Source organism: Canis lupus, chromosome 1 (assembly GCF_048164855.1).
Source record: "Canis lupus baileyi chromosome 1, mCanLup2.hap1, whole genome shotgun sequence".
Lineage (NCBI taxonomy): Eukaryota > Metazoa > Chordata > Mammalia > Carnivora > Canidae > Canis > Canis lupus.
In genome coordinates this window covers 58,977,025-58,993,108 of record NC_132838.1, presented here as the reverse complement: position 1 = coordinate 58,993,108, position 16,084 = coordinate 58,977,025, and the positions used below count along the sequence as shown (strand labels likewise).

The 16,084-nt window shown below is 38.5% G+C and overlaps 1 protein-coding gene across 3 annotated transcripts in view; it reads right to left on the bottom strand.

Moving 5' to 3' along the window:
* The window catches only part of SLC35F1 (solute carrier family 35 member F1), a 390,852-nt gene that overhangs the window by 305,202 nt on the left and 69,566 nt on the right, over positions 1-16,084 (bottom strand). The window contains exon 1 of one of the 3 annotated variants that reach the window (XM_072831675.1): positions 434-544. The exons of 1 other annotated variant lie outside the window; for it this stretch is intronic. The gene's annotated coding sequence lies outside the window, so the exon portion shown is untranslated. Of the gene's footprint in view, positions 1-433; positions 545-16,084 lie in introns of those variants that run through there. One more of the 3 variants, XM_072831682.1, reaches the window with a different exon arrangement.

Below are 16,084 nucleotides of genomic sequence, written 5' to 3'. Positions count from 1 at the left end.
TTATGAATGAAGATACCGAGGCTGAGCAAGTCATGGCTCTCTCCTCTTTTATGGGAACAGTGACTTTGTCCTTCTTGCCTCTGCCCACCAGGCAAGGCAGATCCAGATTCTGTGGGACCTGATGCTTTATACAACTTGGAGTGCCTTCTTTAAGAAAAAAATGTAAAATCATTAATATAAAGTTAGGCATGAAGCATAACTTCAGGGATTTACATGTATTAATTCATTTCATCTTCATGGGATAGGCACTGTGATTACCTCCATTTTACAGATGAGAAAACTGAGTTATTTAGATTTTCTCTCTCTATGATTCTGTCTCAACATCTGAACAGCATGCCCATAGCTCATACCCAGAATAAAGAGAGGCACACCAGGGCCCAGACCTCTAAGTGGGATAGCACCACATGAAGGACAATCCACCTGAATCACTCACCCTCATGGATGAAACCCATCCAGACACCAGAGCCTGTAGGTTGCCACAGGAGCAAGGTCCAGGACCAACAGGAACTTCCTGCACCTGGGCCTGTGCATTCCATGACATTACCATGGTAACTACAGAATTAACTAAGTCTACGGAATTTGGGACCATATAACAATCTTCTTTTTGTTATTTTTGGAGGGGGGCTTCATTATTCTGGGTTTATTGGAAGAGCTATCTTAACCTTCTCACACATACAGGGACTTAGTCATCCCACAGCAAAGGGAATTTTAATGTGGTGGAGCCTTGAAAGATCATACATGTATCCTACTCTATTTTACACTGAAATTCCATGGATAATTTTATAACCAAACCTAATTGCAGACAACCTCATTGCATTTCACCATGGTTCTGTGTCCTAAGCAAATTCGTTTGCAGTATGTCTGCTAGTTGATTTACTAGCAGAATCTGGATATTGTGTGCAGAAATGTCAACAATGTTTAAGACTGGCTTCACAGCTATGGTGCAAAGAGATGAAGCAACCTCCAAAATGCATACATTACTGGAAAATATAAAACTGATCTAATAATAGCATGTCTAGAGTTGTAGGAACGGCTGCCAAATTTGTTTGAAGTTCTCAAAAATAATTTTGGGTATCTTATTTCTGATATTACTTTTTTCTTAACTCTTATGACTTTTCTTCCAGACGGTTTGAAAATTCTCACATCATGAAAAAGGTTAAGTTTCTGCATGTGTCTAGACATTGTCTCTCATACCAAATAGTCACCTGAGACATGGTCTAATAAGATCTGGAAAAGCCATTATTTAAACTGGAAAAAAAGAAATTCTTCTTATTTAGCACAATCGTGCAAATGTTTGCTTTTGCACTACTCTAATGCCGTTGGGTTTCAAAAATCCATGCTAAAATCATTGTAGAATCTTAACACTGCAATGTTTTCTTTGAATTTTCATTTAAAAAGTATAAGTGTAGAGTTTTCATGTTTTTACCTATGGGGATTTCAGAAAAAATCATGTCGAACAGGCGATTATTCATACACTATAAATGTCCACACTAGTCTTTGCAATGTTGCCTTAGCCATGGAGGACACTTGTTTCTCTACATATAGGACATGGCATTAAGGAATCCCCCCTACTGAGGTTTTATTTCTTTTAAAATTTATTCAACAATAAGTTGTCTCCTTTTGTGAAAAATAAAAATTACATACACTCTTTCTATACAATGCAATCCACCCAATCTATCAAAATGTCCAAATAAAAGGTATCTGCTCATTTCTTAAACAGAACTTAAATATATTTCCCCTTGGTATATGTGAAAAATGTAAATCATCATCCCTCTGTCACTTCATTCATTTAATAAATATTTATTTAGCACTTCCACGTGTCAACCCCTACATACTGGGTACACAAGACAACACCCTTACCCTCAATGAACTGAATTTGAATGAAATTCCCAAAGGCCATCACTGGTATTTAGCAAAACATTTGGATATATTTGTCTGATTGTCTTCCTAATGGGAACTATCTCAGAAATTTTTCCCAAACTTCATAATAAAGATCAGTGGTGGAAAAGGGCAGAAGCAAGATTTTTATTTCATGAAAAAATAAATGACTATTAAAGCTATCCACTGGTAAACACAACTGCCTTGAAAAAAATAGCAAATTCTGTGACACTGTTATATCCTAGTTGTGAAAGGAATCTCAGGCTGGAGGAGGCTGGAGAGTTGGAAATACTGCCTAGCCGACTCCCACATTAGGTAAAATGTCACAGGTGCTACATTCAAAGTGTACTAATTCAAAGAGTGCTGATGTTATCAAATTTGACTTACAGACTAGACCATCTACTAAGAAGACAAATATACCACTGGCAAGGCATTAGTATTCATTCCATAATAATGTTTTAAGTTGTATTAATGGTTTGCCTGAAAATTGAAAAAAAAAAAACAAGAAATGTAAATGTCTGATGCAGAAATTATTCAAGAAGACGCATATGTCTTCTCATCCATCTTAGCTTTTTGCAGAGTCCAAAACATTCTAATGAAGTTTCCCTTTACCAAATCATTTAATTATATCAATGGACAAGTACATGATGAATCAAAAATATTTTACACTACTTTATTTTCACAGATGAAACACAGTAGCTTTGGAGACAGAATTCAAATTCCAATGGCAACATTAATAGTTGCAAGGCTTTAAGCAAGTACCCTCCCTCTCTGAACTTCAGCTTCCTCACCTACAAAAGTGGGCTACATAGTACCCATCTCAGAGCACTGTGGTGAGGATCTGAACAGTCAAAAAGAGTTCTTCCGAGGAGGTCCTCGAAAGCTGTAGAAGGCAAAATGGCTCCACAAATATGTTCATATCCTAATCCCTGGAACCCATCAAAATGTTGTATTACATGGGAAAAAAGGGACTTTCTAGATGAAATTAATACAGGTTTTGAAATTGGGAGATTATCCTGGATTGTCCAGGTAGAACCAATCTAACCACATGAGTCTTTAAGAGAGCTTTCTCTGGCTGGAATGAGAAAGATGCAGCAGAAGGGAAAGTCAGAGAGATTAAAAATGTAAAGTTGCAAAAGATACAAGATTGCTGGTTTGAAGATGGAAGCAAAAAATGTGACAAGGGAGGCAGGTGGTCTTTGAGAGCTGAGAGAGGAAGAGAAACTGGGACCTCAGTCCTACAACCACAGTCACGGAATTCTGCCAAAAATCTGAATAAGCATAGCTCCTCCAGACAAGAGTCAGGCCGTTTGACATCTTAATCTTTGCTTCATGAAACCCAGTGCAGAGAAACTGGACAAGTCTACTCAGACTTCTAACCCACAGAAGTGTGAAAGAACATATTTATGTTGTTTTTAAGCCACTAAATTTATGATAATTTCTTACAGCAGCAATAGAAAATGAATACATTATATGCTTGAAATTAATATAATGGTATGTGTCAAATATGCTTGGATTTAAACAAAAACTAATACACTTACATTTGGACTTATCCTAGAACTGTAAATACCTACCCACTGCATCACCATTATTTACAACAAACATGGATTAGGGAGTGTGTTATGGGTCAATGTAAAATACATTTCAGTTACGAAAACAAGAAAGCTATTTAAAACTGAATGAGTTCAAGACACTGTCAGAAGGGACACTTCTCAGATTTCCAGATTTTTCCTAAGGCTCTGATCTAAATTATGCAATAATTACAAACAGGTGAAAGCTTAAAAGCTGAACTGTTCTCTCAGCAAATAATAAAGAAAAGTTCTCAAAGGATTAGTCGAGAGTCTTTTCTTGTACTTGAATTATACTGGAGGATATAAAACAACTTCTTCCTCATTCACTGCTATATCCATATTACCTGGTACACAGTATCTGCTCAATAAAAATCAATTAACTGGACAAATGAAAGCATATTTACAGCAAGCAGATCCATTTAATAAGATAGAGAACTATTATTATGCTTTGCATTGAACTAGTACTTCTTTTTTTTAATTTTTTTTTAATTTTTATTTATTTATGATAGTCACAGAGAGAGAGAGAGAGGTAGAGACACAGGCAGAGGAAGAAGCAGGCTCCATGCACCGGGAGCCCGATGTGGGATTCGATCCCGGGTCTCCAGGATCGCGCCCTGGGCCAAAGGCAGGCGCCAAACCGCTGCGCCACCCAGGGATCCCTGAACTAGTACTTCTGTAACAGCATCTGTTTAAGGAATTGCGCTAATCTCAAAAATTTCAAATTTGTTTTGGCTAAGTTTATGCAGAACGGATGATTAACACTAAACATTACCATAGGAAGCCATATGTCCAAGCAGTCAGTGTTTGGGGAGTAAAGGGATAAAGAAGGAAGATGATGCTGATGGGGTCCAGAACGAAATGCATATTGGCTGCGTCCCAGCTCTGGCCAGGCATCTGCGAGGGCACAGAGAGCATGTTTCTATGGATTGGCTCATCAGGCTAATGGGCTGTTGGCACTTCTCTCCCAGGACAGTTGAAACTCCTGAGACAGACTGAACAGGAAGAGAAAGCTCGCAGATCCCTTGTGATAAACAGGGTCCTCGGCTTTCTTTGCATGAATGGCTGCATTATGTGCAGATGTTCAGTGCACTTCCACAAGCTTTTATGGATGAATAAGTGGTATCATTATGATGTGATTTGACCAGAAATGAAGCATGGCCCACTGCCATCTGCAAAAATTCTAATCTTTCTGATATAGATTGTAGAGGGATCAAGCTAATGAAACTAAAATACTCTTCAGAAACACAGATGACTCCTAGAAAGACTATCAATTAATCTCAAAATAAGAAATTGAATTTTACTCTGCACCATTCTAGCTTTAAAAATCTTTCACTTCTGATGGCCTCTTGGTTGCATGCATTAAAAAAAAAAAAAAAAAAAAAAAAAAAAAAAACCACAAAACTTTAAGCCAGCCCATGGAAAAAAAATCTCTCTCACCAGAAAATAAGTAGAGCTAAATAGCAAATATCTCAGCTACAAAAGTGAGTAATTTCTGCCCATCAGAAAGGCATATTATGTGCAAAGTAATCAGATTTCTAACTTTGACTTCTCTGTGACCAGGTCTTCACAGGTTTCTAGCAGAGAAGAAAGAAGATAGATTTTGTTTTCATCACATAATTAGGGGAAGAGAAGAGGCAATGAGGGATATAAATGCAAAGAAAGGGGAAAGGAAGAGGAAAAGTTAAGGTGTGGTTGCCTTGTTCACACCTGCTTCATATACAGAAGAAGATTTCAGAATATTAATAAGAAGACTAGGAATGATGACTCATTGGGTTGCCATTTTGGATCATTCTCTCTCAACTCCCAAACTCAAGAATTTAACGTTTCAAATACAATGATGTCGTATCACTGATAGAAATAAAAAATACTTTGTGCAAAATATTAGTCAGAAGATGTACAAGAAGTTAAAAAGAGGGAAAAAACATTAAGCCTAGAAAAAATATCTACTCGGATATCAGTCCTTAGGACGAGGAAGGGTTTTCTAAATAATGAACAAATTCAGAAGACCATAATGATATATTTAGCCAAATTAACTTAAATCTTTCTATACTAAATATGCCATTAAATTAAAAGGCAAAGAAAACAGAGATAAAATATTTCCAACAAATATCTTCCAAAGTTTTGTATCCTTCACATAATTCTTCTAAAATTTTTGATGTCGTGAGAGAAAAATGGTCAATAGACATAGACAAATTTTAAAACAGCCTGTAAATACATGCAAAAATTTATTCTGCTTACTAATCAAATAAGTGTAAGATAAAAGATACTATTTTTTTTCTATCAAATGGGAAAAGTTGTTTATTATTCCTTTTAAAAATAATACCACTCTGGATTGTTAAGGGTACCAAGACAGATTTGCTGGCAGACACATAAACCGGATCCAGGCAACTAATAAAAATCAGAGATGGATTAAAAAATGTATGTAGCAAGCTGTTCATAGAACTTTATTTAAGCATATAAAACCAGAAACATTCACAGACTGGTTAAATATAGCTATGGCTCAGACACTGAAAGTGTCTTCAGAGATTTCTTAATGGCATGAAAATAGCCTTATGATGTAGTAAGTGAAAACTCAAAATTTTTAAAACTACATGTTCAGTACCCAAACTTAAGTATAAAATTTGCTTGTATCTATATAAGAAAATTCTAGAAGAATATACATGAAACTAAGAAGAGGTATTATTTTGGGGTTATAGGAGGGAGGGCTAGCAGGAGGACTAGGGCACCAGCAAAGCAAAAGCAACAATTTTTTTTTTTTTCTGAAAGAACTTCATGATTAAAAAAGAAAAAGCAATGAATTAGTTATGAGAAAAATCAGAACATGGTTGGACTTCCTTATATTTACTGCACGGTTTAGTAGCATTTTCACTTTGAAATACAAACATGTATTGAAGGGACTTTATTCTTCTCTTCTTTGCTAATGTCTTGATTTGCCCTGAATGTCTTGATCTGGTCCTAGTTACAAATGATTTTTATTTTCCTCCTTATATTTTCCTACATTTTCAATCGTGTCTACAATTAGAATGTCCACCTAATTTTATAATCAGAAAAAAATTAATTGAGTCACCAAACCATTTACTTGATAACTTTATACTCTATTTTTTATATTTGGGGGACAATATCAATAACACCCACAAGTTGACCAAATCTCACCAAGTCCTAGTTATTTTTTTTTAAGATTTTAGTTATTTATTCATGAGAGACACAGAGAGAGGCAAAGACATAGGCAGAAGGAGAAGGGTCCCTGCAGGGAGCCTGATGCATGACTGGATCCCAAGATCCCAGGATTCCAATCTGAGCCGAAGGCAGACACTCAACTACTGAGACACCCAAGTGCTCCCAAGTCCTGGTCATTTTTGAAGACGTAGAGCAGAACCACCAGCAGACTGGGTGGTTGGGACGGACACCCCAACTTCAGCTAATATACAGGCACAGCTACCCCAGCTTGGTCTGGGCTTCCAGACCCTGCCCTCGTGTAACTCTCTTCTATTAATGTCACTAGCTTCTAACTCTCCGTGAAAAGCAAGAACACAGGTTTTAAAAGGACAAAAGCTATCTCTTCATCTTCTTTTATATGTCCTCTGATGCCCAGCAGAGCTCAGCACACAGTAGGCACTTACTCACAGATTAATTTGAAGAACCAGTGAGCTGATATACACACAATCCCTCTGTAAACTCCAAATGGGATGTAAATCCAAGCAAGTCATAGCTGCACTATTTCCTACACCAAAATGTCCTATTTCTTTTCTGAATTTTAAAATTATTGAAATAATATACTTCTTCTGTTACCTAGTGACTTGTACTGGAAATTTACTGCTGAATAAACTAAAGAAGACATTTCACCCCAAGGGGAGAGAAGAAGCATATGGCACAAACTCACCCAAGCGTGAGACACTTATAAGACTATTCATACTTCCTAGTGACTTCTAGAATAATCCAGAAGTACCTTTAATATGTACATTTTGTTACTTTCTAGACAAAATAATCCTGACTCCAAACTGTATGATTCAAAATTCTAGTCCTTCACTAAATATCTATCAGTAGAGGTACTTGGGAGAAAGAATCTCACCTGATGGCTTAAACAAAATGTTCTTAAATAATTCAAGTGCCCCAAAAATGGAAGCTATCCACTTAACCATTTCTAACCAAGGGAAATTATAACTATCAGCTGCCACTCTGAATCAGATACTCAGGCAGAAAGAAAACCCCAAATACAAGAGCTTCCCTGTCACAATTATATGCTAAATTGGACTCAACTCTGCTATGAAAAATTTAAAAAAAAAAAGAAAAAAAAACACTGCCACAACAAGTAGAACAAAATGGCTTGTAAAATGGAAAACCACTGTCATTTGTCAGGCCAATGAACTCAATGTTTCTAATGGAAGCTTTGCAAGAAAATCAAGTTAAAAGTTTTGTTCTAGTCATCGTCACTGTTCCTTTCCTTTCCTTAAAGCATACAGAAGCTTTGTTAGTGCCCTTAATATTTATTGCTTTACTTCATTCTACCTATAAACCACTACAAACCTGTATCCATAGTCACCGAGGAAATGAATTAAACCCAACATTAAGTTTAGTAATTGTTCCCAGTTTAGGATACCTAGTTTTTAAATACTGTACTTATGAGTTTTTCTTTTTAATTTTTAATTAACAAAAAAAATGCAAGTCATTTGTAAGGTCAGAAATTACAATCCAATTTCCATTTTTTAAACCCCTCTAATAAAAGCAAAGAGGCCTCAGAATGTCCCCAAATTAAATGCCTGAGATAAAAATCTCCTCAAAATAAAAACTACATGTGACAATCAGACCAAAACTTATTTTGAATAGGAGGCCTTTTTTCCTCAGAAATGCCACTCTACATGCAGAGGAATCCCAAATGATCTGACAGGCTACAAGTGGAAAGCACATCCCCCGCTGCTGACAGTCTTTCAGAAAGCACAGTGCATGGTTTGACAGTACAGAGAAGGTCTCCCGCTTGGGGACAGGAAAATGAATAAACTGTGTTCAGCTAAAAATGGTACAAGGATGCTGTTCCTGTAACTGTTCTGTCTAGAGACAGAGGCTGGTTATTTACCACAAAGCCACGCTGGAGTTGCTGGGGTTGGGGAGGGGGGTAGAGAGAGTGGGTCCCTGGATGCAGTGACCCCTCCAGAGATGACCTATGAGAGGTCACTAACCATGAATCACCTAGGACTTTGGTCCACATCAGCTACTTGTATAGTAAGAACTCTTTTACTGCCCATCTTGCTACAGAGATAGTATTAAGTGCCTCGAAATATCCAGAAATCTCCTCCAGAAACTCACAAAATAGGACATTTTTGTTGCGGTAAAATATATGCAACATAAAATTTATCATCTTAACCATTTTTAAGAATTTATTTTATTTTATTTTTTTAAGATTTATTTATTGATTTGAGACTGAGAAAGAGAGAGAGAGAATGGAAATGGTGGGGAGGGGCAGGGGGAAAGAGAGAAATCCAAGCAGACTCCCCTCTGAGTGTGGAGCTTGACAAGGGGCTCCATCTCAGAACCCTAAACCAAGAGTCAGACACTCAACAACTGAGCCATCCAGGCACCCTTTAACCATTTTCAAGTTTACAATTCAGTAAATATATTCACATGGTCACACAACAATCACTGCTACCCATCTCCAGAAACTTTTCATCTTCCCACACTCAACCTGTCGCCATTTAAAACTAACTCTTCATTTCCTCCACCTCTTGGCCTTAAAGAGGACTTTGATAATAAATAGAAGGAAACCAACTTTGTTTCCCTGAAACTAATTTAACACCATATGTCAATTATACTGGAATTAAAATTTTAAAAAAAGAAAGAAACCAACTTTATTCCGCATTACAAAGCTACAGTATTTATTTCTTCCAAGGGAAACCCTTTGCGCTGGCACATCTCTCTGTATCATAAAGGAAATCCGAGCTACAGTCCAACTGGAGACTGTTGTTGATAGATACATCTCTGATCCCCAAATAATATCACTGAAACAATTTTCACATCCAGTGCTTCTCTTGAAAGAAGCCTCAGCCCAGTTGAGGCTCTAGGGCTGAGAATTCTGTTATTTAACTCTGCACAGTCACAAATAGAGCTGGGATATTTGAGTTTCACTTTATTCTAATTAGATTTCCCTACTGGTTTTTCTTAAGTGAGGTCTTCTAGGGTTCTATCCTTAAACTTCTGCTGTGTACTAAATTAAGAAACAGAGAATGGATTATGATATTCTATCAGCCTAGATTGTCTTGCTGCCCTGGGTCAGATATGAAATGACAACAAATAGAAAACCCACCATCTTGCCTCCCACCTGGGGATAAAATAATATTGTAGCTCTGAGTGATTCACACACAAGATACTCATTGTCCTTCACCTTGGTCATTCACTTAATAAACTGCTGGGGCACCTGCTGTGCCCTGTACTTTGCTAGGGGCTGGGAACTCCGCAGTCATCAAGCCAACGTGATTCCTGGCTTCAGGGAGCTCTGGGGGAATGATGTGTGTCTTCCTGACTGTCCTGAGAGGAGGAATGGAGCCTTGCAGGGTTCTCCTCTCTATGGAGATGGACAGCCTGACCATTCCTTTCTGAATTCCCGCCACCAGTGGGCTCTGACTGTGCACCCTGAGCTTCAAGTCACCTGAAAGAAAAGTGTTTTTTTTCCCCAGCTTTAGAAAGTGTACTGCTTGGACTGCAGAACTTAAAAATTTGTATAGCCAATGAAAATTTTTAGTTACTTAAAAGACATAAAATGATGTGTTTTAGAGAAATGTTTTGGCAGAAAATGATTCACAAGCTTAAACTATATTTCTGGGAGAGAATGGTACTTTACTATCCAAGGGGCTTATATCTGCAGGGCACAATAATTAATGGAGTATTAATTTGACTTTGTTCTTTTTAGATTCATACCTTTTCTCTTTTACCCTACTCCCACTCTATTTTTAAGCAGGCTTTGTGATGCCTTGCTTGAGAGACTGAAATGAAAAATGAAATAAGCTCAAATTCAAAGCTCTGATAAAATCCTAAATCCATGCAGAGAGATAGGCTGGATGTCTTGAATTGCACTGGAAGACATCTCTTGTGGATGTGGAAAATCCAAAAGAATCTACTTAGAAACAGAATTAATGAATGAATGCATCAAGGTCACTACAGATCGAAATACAAAATAATGAGTTTTATGTCTATACTGGCAGCAGATAGGAAATAAAGTTTAACAAAAATACCATTTATGATAATATCAAAACCATTAAATATTTAAGAATAAATCTAATGAAATGTATCCAAGACCCTACCGCTAAAAATAACATAACTTCATTGAAAACTTTTTAAAAGACTAAATGAATTGGAAGACAATACTGTAAAGGCATTGGTTCTTCAAAATTGAGTTACAGATTCAAAGCAATCCCAGTCAAAATCCCACTAGAATTCTTGGTGGAAAGCGAAAGGCTGATTCTAAAACTGATATGCAAATGAAGGAGGAGGAGCATGAGAAAGCATGAGGAGGAGCATGAGAAAGGAGCTTTCTTGTTTCAGAACAAGAAAGCTGAGACATTCCTTGAGAGCAAACATGCTATAAAGTTGCAATACTGGGGCCCCTGGGTGGCTCAGTGGGTTAAGCATCCGCCTTTGGTTCAGATCATGATCCCAGGGTCCAGGGATAAAGTCCCACGACAGTCTCCCTGCTTCTCCCTCTCCCTGCCCCTCGCTTATACTATCTCTCTCTTTCCCTCTCTCTCTCAAATAAAATAAATAAAATCTTTTTTAAAAGTTGCAATACTGTATACAATGGAATATTACTCAGCTATTAGAAATGACAAATACCCACCATTTGCTTCAACGTGGATGGAACTGGAGGGTATCATGCTGAGTGAAGTAAGCCAGTCGGAGAAGGACAAACATTATATGTTCTCATTCATTTGGGGAATATAAATAATAGTGAAAGGGAATATAAGGGAAGGGGGAAGAAATGTGTGGGAAATATCAGGGAGACAGAACGTAAAGACTGCTAACTCTGGGAAACGAACCAGGGGTGGTGGAAGGGGAGGAGGGCGGGGGGTGGGAGTGAATGGGTGACGGGCACGGGGGTTATTCTGTATGTTAGTAAATTGAACACCAATAAAAAATAAATTAAAAAAAAAGTTGCAATACTTAAGACAATATGGACATAAGCAGAGACAGATGAATGCATAGGACCCAGAAACAGACCCACATATACATATGGCTCCGATGTACAAGTTGTGTTCCCTAGAATAGGAAGAAACTGAAACTGAGAAAGTAGTTAAGCATGGGACACAGTTTTGCTCTTTAATAGGACTTTCTCAAGAAACCTCACTTCAGACCCAGACGTTCATCTGAATGCCCTTCCTTGGTGCTCCTTGGGACCCTGTATATTTTTTTAAATCTCTATACCTACTTAACTGTGAGAATCAATGCTTTGTGTGTCTGTCTCCGCAGCACATGATGTATTGTCTGCTATGTAGTAGAGTAGGTGAGGACCTAAATTGAGCATAAGAGGTCCAACACAGGCTGCTGGAAATCATCCCCAATAGTAAAAGCCGCCATGGTTGTGAAGAACAAAAGCTCTTCAGAGCTTCTGGAGAGCAATGGCACCTTAGAAATATTTGACCTTTTTTGTCATCTTTAAATAAAATGGGGTAAAAATAGAGATTCCTCATCTTTCAAAACTCTCCAGGGCGGAAGGGAAACACTAACAATTTCCCACTAGTGAAGTTGGAAGATCAGACATGCTATGCAGAGTTGGGGTCAGCCATACAGAGGCAGATTGCCCTCCGAAGCCAAGTGGTAGATGTGACCAGGAACAGCAATCAGCAAGCTTTTCTAACATTCAGCTTCAAACAGCCCAACATCCCAGCAGACTCGAGCACTTGTAGAAAATAAACAGAACATACAAAAAAAAAAATACACAAATATAATCTCAGCAAGCCCTTCAGAGTTAAGCAAGAAATAGTAAAGGTAATAAATAAGCAGTCCATTATTTTTGGTCTGACATGGGCAATTGGGATAAGTAGTAGATACATTTCTGAGACTCAGCCCAGTTTCCTGAAAATTCTCCTCAGCCTAAGAATGGATGCTGATGGTCCTGTTTAAACTATGATACCTGGGATCCCTGGGGGGCTCAGCGGTTTAGCACCTGCCTTCAGCCCAGGGTGTGATCCTGGAGACCCGGGATCAAACCCCACATCAGGTTCCCCACATGGAGCCTGCTTCTCCTTCTGCCTGTGTCTCTGCTTCTCTTTCTCCCTGTGTCTCTCATGAATAAATAAAATCTAATAAATAAATAAATAAATAAATAAATAAATAAATAAATAAACCATGAAACCTGTATCCCTGGCCACAACTGAATGGTCCCACAGCCAAGCTAAGTCCAACAGATTTTGTCTCCTAGGAATAGGAACTGGGACACTGGTTAGTCTCTGGTGGCTATGGAAAGGCCATATTCCAAAATATGAATGGAGACGCAGAAAAGACTGGTCTGCAAAAAGAGAAGCCTAAAGTGGCCACTAGAAAGAATCTGATACAAGAGACCATGTGGCTTGACAGGGGGAGAATGAGACCACAACACAGCCACCTGCCTTCAAACATTTCTAGCCCTGCCCAGTCCTTTGTATTGCCCTTCCACACTGTCTTTGGTTTTCATGAGCTAGCCCTGGATCATGTCCATGCTTACAATAAATTTCCCTTTTCATTCAAGCTAGTGATATTTCTGCAACTGCACCTTCCAAACAAAGGAAACCTAACTTTAAGACAGATGCCTCATATAAGTGCAGGCACGTTGGCTTTAATTTTCCTACAAATTTAAAGATGCATTAAGAAAAAAAAAATTAAAGTAATTTAAAAAATTTTTACTTATTTATTTGAGAGAGAGAGAGTAAGCAAGTGAGAGAGAGACAGAGAGAGCATGAGCAGAGGGAGAAGCAGACTCCCTGCTGGGCAGGGAGCTTGATGTGGGACTTGATCTCAGCACCCTGGGATCATGACCTGAGCCAAAGGCAGATGCTTAACCTACTGAGCCACCCAGGCATTCCAACACTGAGGTAATTTTATGAACCATTTTCTTTGTTCACTAATTGAAAGCCTTGAAAGTCAAAAGGAAAGGAGTCAATGGATAGAGGTACTATTCAGTTTCTTTGAAGATATTTTAACATATGGAACATATGGCTTAAGAGTATATATAGAGAGAGACATTTATGCTACTCAAATACAGGTATTCAATGGCCTCAGATGTTCTTTTGCACTGTTTAATGAACACCCGGAGATATTCCAATTTGAAATGTATAATATAATGACTTTTTAATTGTTGCATTTTTCTACGTGACAAACATCTCTGCATACAAGTTGAATTATAAATTCAGATAGTGTTTCTGAAACACTTTCTCCCTCCATGTGCCCATTACAAGCGAATTGTGATTTGTCTCATGTTTGTTTTTAGCTAAGCACTACCATCAAAAATAGAGAAACCCAAATGATTACAATCAGGGCTCATTTAAAAAGCTCAAGTCACACAGGCATAAAATTCAAAGCACTACTTTTACTCATGATCTACTCTTCCTGTGGTTCAACTGCTCTTTGAATTCTAGCCTATACTCACATCAGTTTGTTGGCTCACCATTTACTCAGGAAGTTCATCAATACGTACCGAGAGGTTGGGGAGAAAACACATTATTTTTATTCTGACATATGTTCTTCCAATGGCTCAGTCAACTGCAGAATTTGATGGATTCCTTATTCACTTAAGGGAAAGATTTAGCAAATTGTGATCTATAGGGGCTCATTCAGTTAAGTGTCCCACTCTTGGTTTTGGCTCAAGTCATGATCTCAGGGTTGTGGGATCGCATCCCACGTCGGGCTCTGCAGTCAGCCTAGAGTCTGCTTGTTCCTTTCCCTCGGTTCCTCCCCTTGCTCTCTCTGTCTCTCATAAGTAAATAAAATCTTTTTTAAAAATGTGATCTATATTATGCTTGGCTCTACTGTGCCTTAGCGTTAAGTGTGCATTCATTGACTCTTCAATTTAGTGAAGATAGAATCAAGAAGCAGTGAAGACAGCAACATGGTTATAAAAAGGACTGAGTTGTTAGTCAACAGTGGAGGCAACTGGGTGTAGGGCAAAGGGCTACCCTTCCACATCAGACAGGCATGGGTCACTCTCACAGCTCTGTCACTCTGGTCAACTCACATCCTTTCGAGCCTCAGTTTACTCATCCGTAGAAAGGGAACAATAAAGGTGCATACTGAGTGGCATTGTTAACGCGGATTAAGTGAGCTACCATATGTAGAGTATGTGCTATAGAGGTTGGCCAAGTTTTTCTGAACAGGACCAGATGGTAAACATTTTCAGGTTGGCAGGTAAGCCAGTGTTTACAGCAACTACTCGATTCTGCTGCGGTAGCGTCCTCAGACAATGTGCAAACAGATGGGCGTGGCCATGCTCTACAACTTCACTTCTGGACACTAAAATTGGAACTTGACGTCATTTTCATATATCACGAGCTATAATTATTTTAATTTTTTTCAACCATGTCAAAATGTAAAAATGATTTTTGGCCTGTGGCTCGTACAAAAATAGGCAGTGAGCCTGCCTCCCAGAAAACCTGGAAAATCATTATTCGTATTGCCAATAATAACAATAACTGAAACCAGGGGAGGGATAGCATTACTGTGAAATAGATAAAGAAGTGGTTTTTGGAGTAAATTTTGTTACTTTTTATTCCTGAGATAGGAATTGTAGTTGGAGGGCAGATTAGAACAGGAATTTTGGATGTTTCTCATGAGATAAGAGAATACACCTGCTTCGAGGGTTCAAGAAGGAGCAGAGAAGCCCCATCTTCCCAGCGCAGCCTCCTACATTGGCTAGTCCATTCCAGATGGCACCCCTGACTCCCAAGTTTAGACGCACCTACCTATCTGACATTCAAAAAATCAGACCAGTCGTGGACAGAAATAAGGGATCAATATGGATTTTAATTAAACATAGAAATAACCCATTCTGCTTTGCCTTTTCATCTCTACAATAAATGGGCTTTAACTATTTTATCTTTAAAGACCTTTCTAGTTCTAGTTCAGGAGGTCAGAATGCTAAAAGTTTTATGGACCAGAAAAAAAGTTCCTTGCCTATCTAAAAAGCATGGCCTGGATTTATGACTGCTTCTGAATTTCCTATAGCAGGTGAACCGAGTAACCAATTGGGACTTAAGGAAATCCACTTTTTTTTTTTAATTTTTTTTTATTTATTTATGATAGTCATAGAGAGAGAGAGAGAGAGAGAGGCAGAGAAACAGGCAGAGGGAGAAGCAGGCTCCATGCACTGGGAGCCCGATGTGGGATTCGATCCCGGGTCTCCAGGATCGCGCCCTAGGCCGAAGGCAGGCGCCAAACCGCTGCGCCACCCAGGGATCCCGGAAATCCACTTTTAAAGGCGCTTTCCCATGTTGGATGAGCGCAGTTCACTTGTAATTAAAAACTGACAATTCTTCATCTAGAAAGGACTGAGCACCAGCCGCTTATCAAAAAACATGTGCTTGGGATTGGTTTTCAAGGTCTTAGACTCATTTCTTACCACGCCATTGCTGGCTGCCCTCTGAGACCAATGATAAGTCTGCTGACAGAAGGACAGCTAGGGG